We start from the raw sequence: 6,971 nt of genomic DNA, 5'->3' as shown, positions 1-6,971 counted from the left end.
AAGTGTAGATGATTGCAAGTTCAGCCATGATTTTAGTACTGATCCCTTCTTAGTTTGTTCTTACTTCTAGAGAAGCCTCTGGAATAAAAGAGCCTCTGGAAAAAAAGTGACATAAAAATGGCCAGGCTCATAGTCGAGATCTTCCCTCGTTTCCTGATCTCATCTCTGTAACTCCACACTGTCTTGGAATGATGAATTGTCTGAACTCCTTGGTAGGAATTTTCTGTTAATTATTTTCTTATATCTTGTAATATTTTAAAATATGACTTTGTAACTTACAGGTACAGGCATAATAGAATGTTCAAATCAGGGTAGCTTCAAGCTCTTGCTGTAACAAGATGAAAATGCAATGCAGTAGCACTTTTGTTTAATATGAAGTATATAAGAAGCATTCAACATTGGAGCATGTTAAACAATATTTGCCTCAAACCCTCTCTTTTTCTTCCACAAACATACAAATATAATCATGTAAATGAAGGAATTTTTCAGCTGTCAGTACAGACAACTTATTAAAACTAAAAACATTTTATTAAAGAAAGCATTTTATTTTTTAAATTAATTTATTTATTTTGAGAAGGAGAGAAAGAGAGAAAAAGAGAGAGAGAGAGAGAATCTCAAGCAGGCTCTGCACTGTCAGCACAGTGCCTGATCTGGGTCTCAAACCCAAGAACTGTGAGGTCATGACCTGAACCAAAACCAAGAGTCAGATGCTTAACTGACTGAGACACCTGGGTGCCCCTATGGAAGATGGTTTAAAATAAACACTAATGTGAATGCTGTAGAGCTCAAATGAATTTTTGTTCTGAATATAAGTCTTTGGAAATAAATTTATCTCTTAAATACATTTCCTCAAAATAGAACAAGAAGAATATCTAATATTAATCCTTGCTCCATGAGTATTAGAGAAAAATAGTTGTGTAGATTTGAACACACAGATGCATATTTCAAGCCGAAACATAATACATTAATGGAATAATATATTAATAGGGTAATGTTGGAAGCAGTAAAATGCAGAAATGACAAAAGAGAAAATTCAATCAAGGTGTTATATAGATATAAAGGTACTACCACAATACATATTTGATATAAGGTAAACCTAGAACTTTATTATGGGAACAATTAAATGTATTGAGGAAGAACATAGAAGAAGATTCATGGAACTCATCTGAAAATATATTGTGGAATAAATTTTCACCTGGTGGAATGAGTTCTGAATTTAGAACTTTAACTCTTTGAGCTCCAATTAAAATGACCAATGGAAAATCAGTGTCTGTATATGATATATCCTTTCATTTTTTGGTAATATATTGAAATATGATTTTGTAAGTGTAAGTAGATGAAAATAGACATAATACAATGTACAAATCAGAGTAGCTTCAAGTTCTTACTGTAACAAAATGAAAACACAATGCAACAGCACTTTTAAGGTCTGTCAGAGAAGAAAGTTGTGAACAATCAGAAGTTACCGCTGTAAACAAAAATTAAAAAGCCATTCGCGACTTCTAAAGTATTTGAGTATATACAAGGTTTTCATTAAACAATTTCTGGATACTGCTTTCTGTTATTCGGATGAATTATTTTATTTTATTTTTTTTTCAACTTTTTTATTTATTTTTGGGACAGAGAGAGACAGAGCATGAACGGGGGAGGGGCAGAGAGAGAGGGAGACACGGAATCGGAAACAGGCTCCAGGCTCCGAGCCATCAGCCCAGAGCCCGACGCGGGGCTCGAACTCCCGGACCGCGAGATCGCGACCTGGCTGAAGTCGGACGCTTAACCGACTGTGCCACCCAGGCGCCCCTCGGATGAATTATTTTAAAGTATATATTGCTGTTTAGTTTTGAGATGTGATCTTTTGTAATATTGTGACAAACATTAACAAGGGTAGGTTATATTTTACATATCTAACTAATTATTGAATGCTAGAAGACACAGAATTTAAAGAGAACAGAGACCACAGAAAAAGAGTTTCTGAATTTGGGGTTAAATTGATAGAGATGGGCAAATGTAGGTAAAGGAGGGACACATTGAAGCCCCCACATCCCAAAAAAGGATACAACTACTTGCTTGTTTGAATATAGTAAAATCCAAAGTTATTTCTGATTACCTGAGAATAGGAAAACATAGGAAAATACTACAGTTCATTATAACTTTTAAGTAAGCTTGTACCTTGCCAATTGACTGAAAAGATAAAAGGAAATCAAATATGCCGTTTACGCTAATAATACCCTAATAAGGTCAGGGCAAAGCAGTAATGCTAAGAAAAAATAAAATAAGATGACATAAACTTAAGCCAATATAGCTAAAGTCATAAATTATACAAATTCCACCATTAAAAGTAAAAAAAAGCCTATGCACACTTAAAATAATGATATGCTGTATACTGGCCAATATAGCTTCAAAAATCTAAGAATGCATTATCATGGATCATTAGACAAGTAAATGTCATACTCAAACATAAGGAAACGGAATATTATCAGCTTAATAATAAATGAAATAGAACTTCTGATTAAAGGCATTAAAACATAAAGAACACACTATATCATGGCAAAAGTGGGGGAGGGGAGAACAAAAAAGTCAGTTGGGCATCCGACTTCAGCTCAGGTTGTGATCTCATGGTTTGTGAGTTAGAGCCCCACATCAGGCTCTGTACTGACAGCTCAGAGCCCAGAGCCTGCTTAGGATCCTATGTCTCCCCTTCTCTCTGTGCCCTGCCACCACCCCCCGAGCTCCCACAGGTCATGCTCTGTCTCTCAAAAATGAATAAACGTTAATAATTTTTAAAAAAGAGATTAAAGTATGTTTGTTAGATAAAACTCAGGTTACAAGTTAAATTTTAATTTTAGATAATGAGTAATTTTTTGCTGCATGCTTATTTGAGACATATGAGAATTTAAAAAAATTAAAAAGAGGGGCACCTGGGTGGCTCAGTCGGTTAAGCGTCTGACTTCGGCTCAGGTCGTGATCTCGCGGTTTGTGAGTTCGAGCCCCCATCGGGCTCTGTGCTGACAGCTCAGAACCTGGAGCCTGCTTCTGATTCTGTGTCTCCCTCTCTCTCTGACCCTCCCCCCCATTCATGCTCTGTCTCTCTCTGTCTCAAAAATAAATAAACGTTAAAAAAATTAAAAAGAGAGAAATTGCTAATCAAAAGAATAATCAGACAAATCAAATCCAGTATCAGTTAAATATTGAAAAACACTGTTTTGTGCTCACTTCAGCAGTACATATACGAAAATTTGAATGATACAGAGATTACCATGACCCCTGTGCAAGGCTGACATGCAAATTCGTGAAGTGTTCCATATTAAAAACCAAAACCAAAACAAAATGAAAAAAAAAAAGAACACACACACACACACACACACACACACCAAAAAACACTGTCTTAAAAATCAATTGACTAAAGGAAAAATACAATGTATAAAACACATTGCATTTATATGAGATTGCTTTTATATGAGAATTCAAATACAGCACGTTTTTGTCTGAGTCTTTGGTACACAAAATGCAGTCCATAGGATAGTAAAATCACCATCACCATGAAGCTTATTAGACATGCAGAAACTTAGTCCCAATCCAAACAGGGAAATCATATCTGCATTCAATATGATTCCCATATAAAAGTTTGAGAAACACAGATCTAGATAGTACAGCCAATTTCAATGGAAATTTAAAAAAAAAAACATATCCTCAAAGATTTTTTTTTAATTTTTTTTAAAGTTTATTTATTTATTTTGAAAGAGAGAGAACAAGTGGGAAAGGGGCAAAAGGAGAGGGCAAGAGAGAGTCCCATGCAGGCTCTGCGCTTTTGGTACAGAGCCCAACATGGGACTTTATCTCACGAACTGGAAGATCAAGTTCCAAAATCAAGAGTTAGATGCTTAACTGGCTGAGCCTCCCAGGCAGCGCTCGAAGATTTTATATATCAGGCAAAACCTGATTTTCAGTTTATCTCTAAAACAGCAACATAAACATCAAGCAAACATTTGAAGAAGAAAATGAAAGAATGAACATAATGCATAATTATAATTATTTAAAATATTCATCATTAAGGAGTAAGAAGATCTAATAACAGAGCCATTGAAAATGAAGTAGCATAAAATGATGTCAAATTGTAATAAGGCAATTGTATTTTGAAAATAAAAAATGGATAAATAGCCTCTTGGAATAATTTAATTTAATATATAGTATGCATAACCAAATCATGTATTTTAACTGAAAATAGTGAAAGCTATATGCTGAGAAACCTGATTTTTTTTCCAAAATATAAAACTTAAGATTTAATATAAACACTTATGTAAACATATCACAAAGTAGAAATTCTTCCAACCATTATAAATATGAACATGAAATGACTTAACACATATATCTGGTCTTATGTTCAATGAAGAGTAAAAGTTAGTGGTCTGTCTTCTGTCTTCTTTCTTCTCTTTACTTTCCTTACTGTATCCTTTCCTTTTTTTTACCCTCTCTTTCTTTAATATTTTCCCCTTCCATTCCTTTTACTGACTTGGGATGAAAAAGAAAATTATAAAAAATCTACTAGAAGTCTATAGAGTTAAAAAAATTTTTTAAAGAGAATTATAAAAAAAAAAATTAAGGTTTACTTATTTTTGAGAAAGAGAGAGAGAGGGACAGAGAGAGCACAGGTTGGGGAGGGGCAGAGAGAGACCCACGCAGAACCCGATGCAGGCTCCAGGCTCTGACCTGTCAGCACAGAGCCCAGTGCAGGACTCCAACTCTCAAAATGCCAGATCATGACCTGAACCAAAGTCGGACATGTGACCAACTGAGCCAAACAGCTGCACCTAAAGAGAATGTTAAAAGACATTGGTTGACATTGTTGATAGGGATGCAAACTGGTGCAGCCACTGTGGAAAACACTATGGAGGTTCCTCAAAAGACTAAAAATAGAAGTACCATATGATCCAGTAATCATACTATTATTTGCCCAAAGAATATGAAAACACTAATTCAAAAGGATGCATCCCCCTTATGTTTATTGCAGCATTTACAATAGTGAAAATATGGATAGATGAATGGATAAAGATATATATATATATATATATATATATATATATATATATAAACTTATGGAATATTATTCAGCCATAAAAAAGAAAGAAATTTTGCTGTTTGCAAAAATATGAATGGATCTAGAGATATAATGCTAAGTGAAATAAGTCAGAAAAAGATAAATATCATATAATACCATATAATAAATACCATATACTAAACTCATATGTGGAATTTAAGAAACAAAACAAATGGGGGCGCCTGGGTGGCGCAGTCGGTTAAGCGTCCGACTTCAGCCAGGTCACGATCTCGCGGTCCGGGAGTTCGAGCCCCGCGTCAGGCTCTGGGCTGATGGCTCAGAGCCTGGAGCCTGTTTCTGATTCTGTGTCTCCCTCTCTCTCTGCCCCTCCCCCGTTCATGCTCTGTCTCTCTCTGTCCCAAAAATAAATAAATGTTGAAAAAAAAATTAAAAAAAAAAAAGAAACAAAACAAATGAACGACAACAACAAAAAGAAACAAGCCAAAAACACTCTCTTAATTATAGAGAATAAACTGTAGAGAATTACCAGAGGGGAGATGGGTGGGGAGATGGGGAAAATAGGAGGAGGGAATTAAGAGTACACTTATCTTGATGAGCACTAAGTAACATGTCGAATTGTTGAATCAATGTATTATACACCTGAAACTAATATAACAAACACTCTATGTTAACTATACTGGAATCAAATTTTATAACAGATGAATACGGTTTTGGGGTCTAATGTGCAACATGGTGATTATATTAACAATACCGAATTATGTACTTGGAAGTTGCTAAGGGAGTAGATCTTAAATGTTCTCACCACAAAAAGGAAATGGTAATTATGTGAAGTGATGGAAGTGTTAGCTAACACTACAATGGTGATCGTTTTTTAATATGTAAGTGCATCAAATCAATAAAAACATTGTATACCTTAAACTTACACAATACATCCATTATATTTTACTAAACTGGAAGAATTTTTTAAAAGATGATGCGTGACACTTCAAATGCAGATTAAAAACATATTGCTACCTTGAACAAGTTAAATAAAAAAATCAAAAAAAAATTTAATGTGTATTTTTTTTTTTTTTTTGAAGGAGAGAGAGACAGAGTGTGAGTGGGGGAGGGGCAGAGACAGAGACAGAGGCACAGAATCCGAAGCCTGCTCCAGGCTGTGTGTTGTCAGCACAGATCCCTATGTGGGGCCCAAACCCACAAGCCGGGAGATCATGAACTGAGCAGCAGTCAGATGTTTTACTGACTGAGCCACCAGGTCACCCCTAAATAAAAGGATTTTTTACATGTTTCTTTTGAGAGAGAGAGAGAGAGCATGAATGAGGGTAGGAACAGAGAGTGGGAAAGAGAGAATCCCAAGCAGGCTCCACATTGTCAGCACAATCCCCAAGCAGGGCTTGATATTACAAAGCTGTGAGATCTGAGCTGAACCAAACTCAAGGGTCGGTCGCTTGTCTGACTGAGACAACCAGGCGCCCCAGGATTTTTTTTTTTTTTCTAGATGAGAAGACCATGAACTCTGTTGATGAGAGGTGGGAGTGAAATGTGACAACATATAAAGAAAATGAAAATGCCGTTATATCTTTTTTGGTTCCCTTATGCCATAAAGAAAACCTTGACTTGAGAATGTTTTATGAGAAATTAATCACCATTCCCACATTATGTCCTTTTCTCAACAGACTATGGATCACAGACTGGAAACCTATTCAGGCTTAACTCTCACTGAAACCAAAATGGTGCAAACTTGATTCTGTTTAAAAGCTCTGAACATTATGATTCCCCTTACAGTCCTTCCCTTTATTAGGAGCAAAAGATCACAGTGACTAAACCCATTCAGAGGAAGAAAAGGAGCTCAGAAAGCAGAAGAGTAGAAAAAGAATACCAAGGGAAAGTTAAAAAGAAGATTCTTTTGCAGAAA

General features: G+C 35.5%; 1 non-coding gene across 1 annotated transcript; it reads left to right on the top strand.

Annotated features, from left to right (window-relative positions):
• Positions 1 to 3,205: 3,205 nt before the first annotated feature.
• Positions 3,206 to 3,309, top strand: LOC112854941 (U6 spliceosomal RNA). Its single transcript, XR_003223013.1, has one exon. It is a non-coding gene; the product is annotated as a U6 spliceosomal RNA (small nuclear RNA).
• Positions 3,310 to 6,971: the final 3,662 nt, after the last annotated feature.

This window comes from Puma concolor, chromosome D2, assembly GCF_028749965.1.
Source record: "Puma concolor isolate L17-30 chromosome D2, mPumCon1.1.hap2, whole genome shotgun sequence".
Classification (NCBI taxonomy): domain Eukaryota; kingdom Metazoa; phylum Chordata; class Mammalia; order Carnivora; family Felidae; genus Puma; species Puma concolor.
Note: the sequence above shows the minus strand (reverse complement) of the source record. Positions and strands in the feature narration are given on the sequence as shown.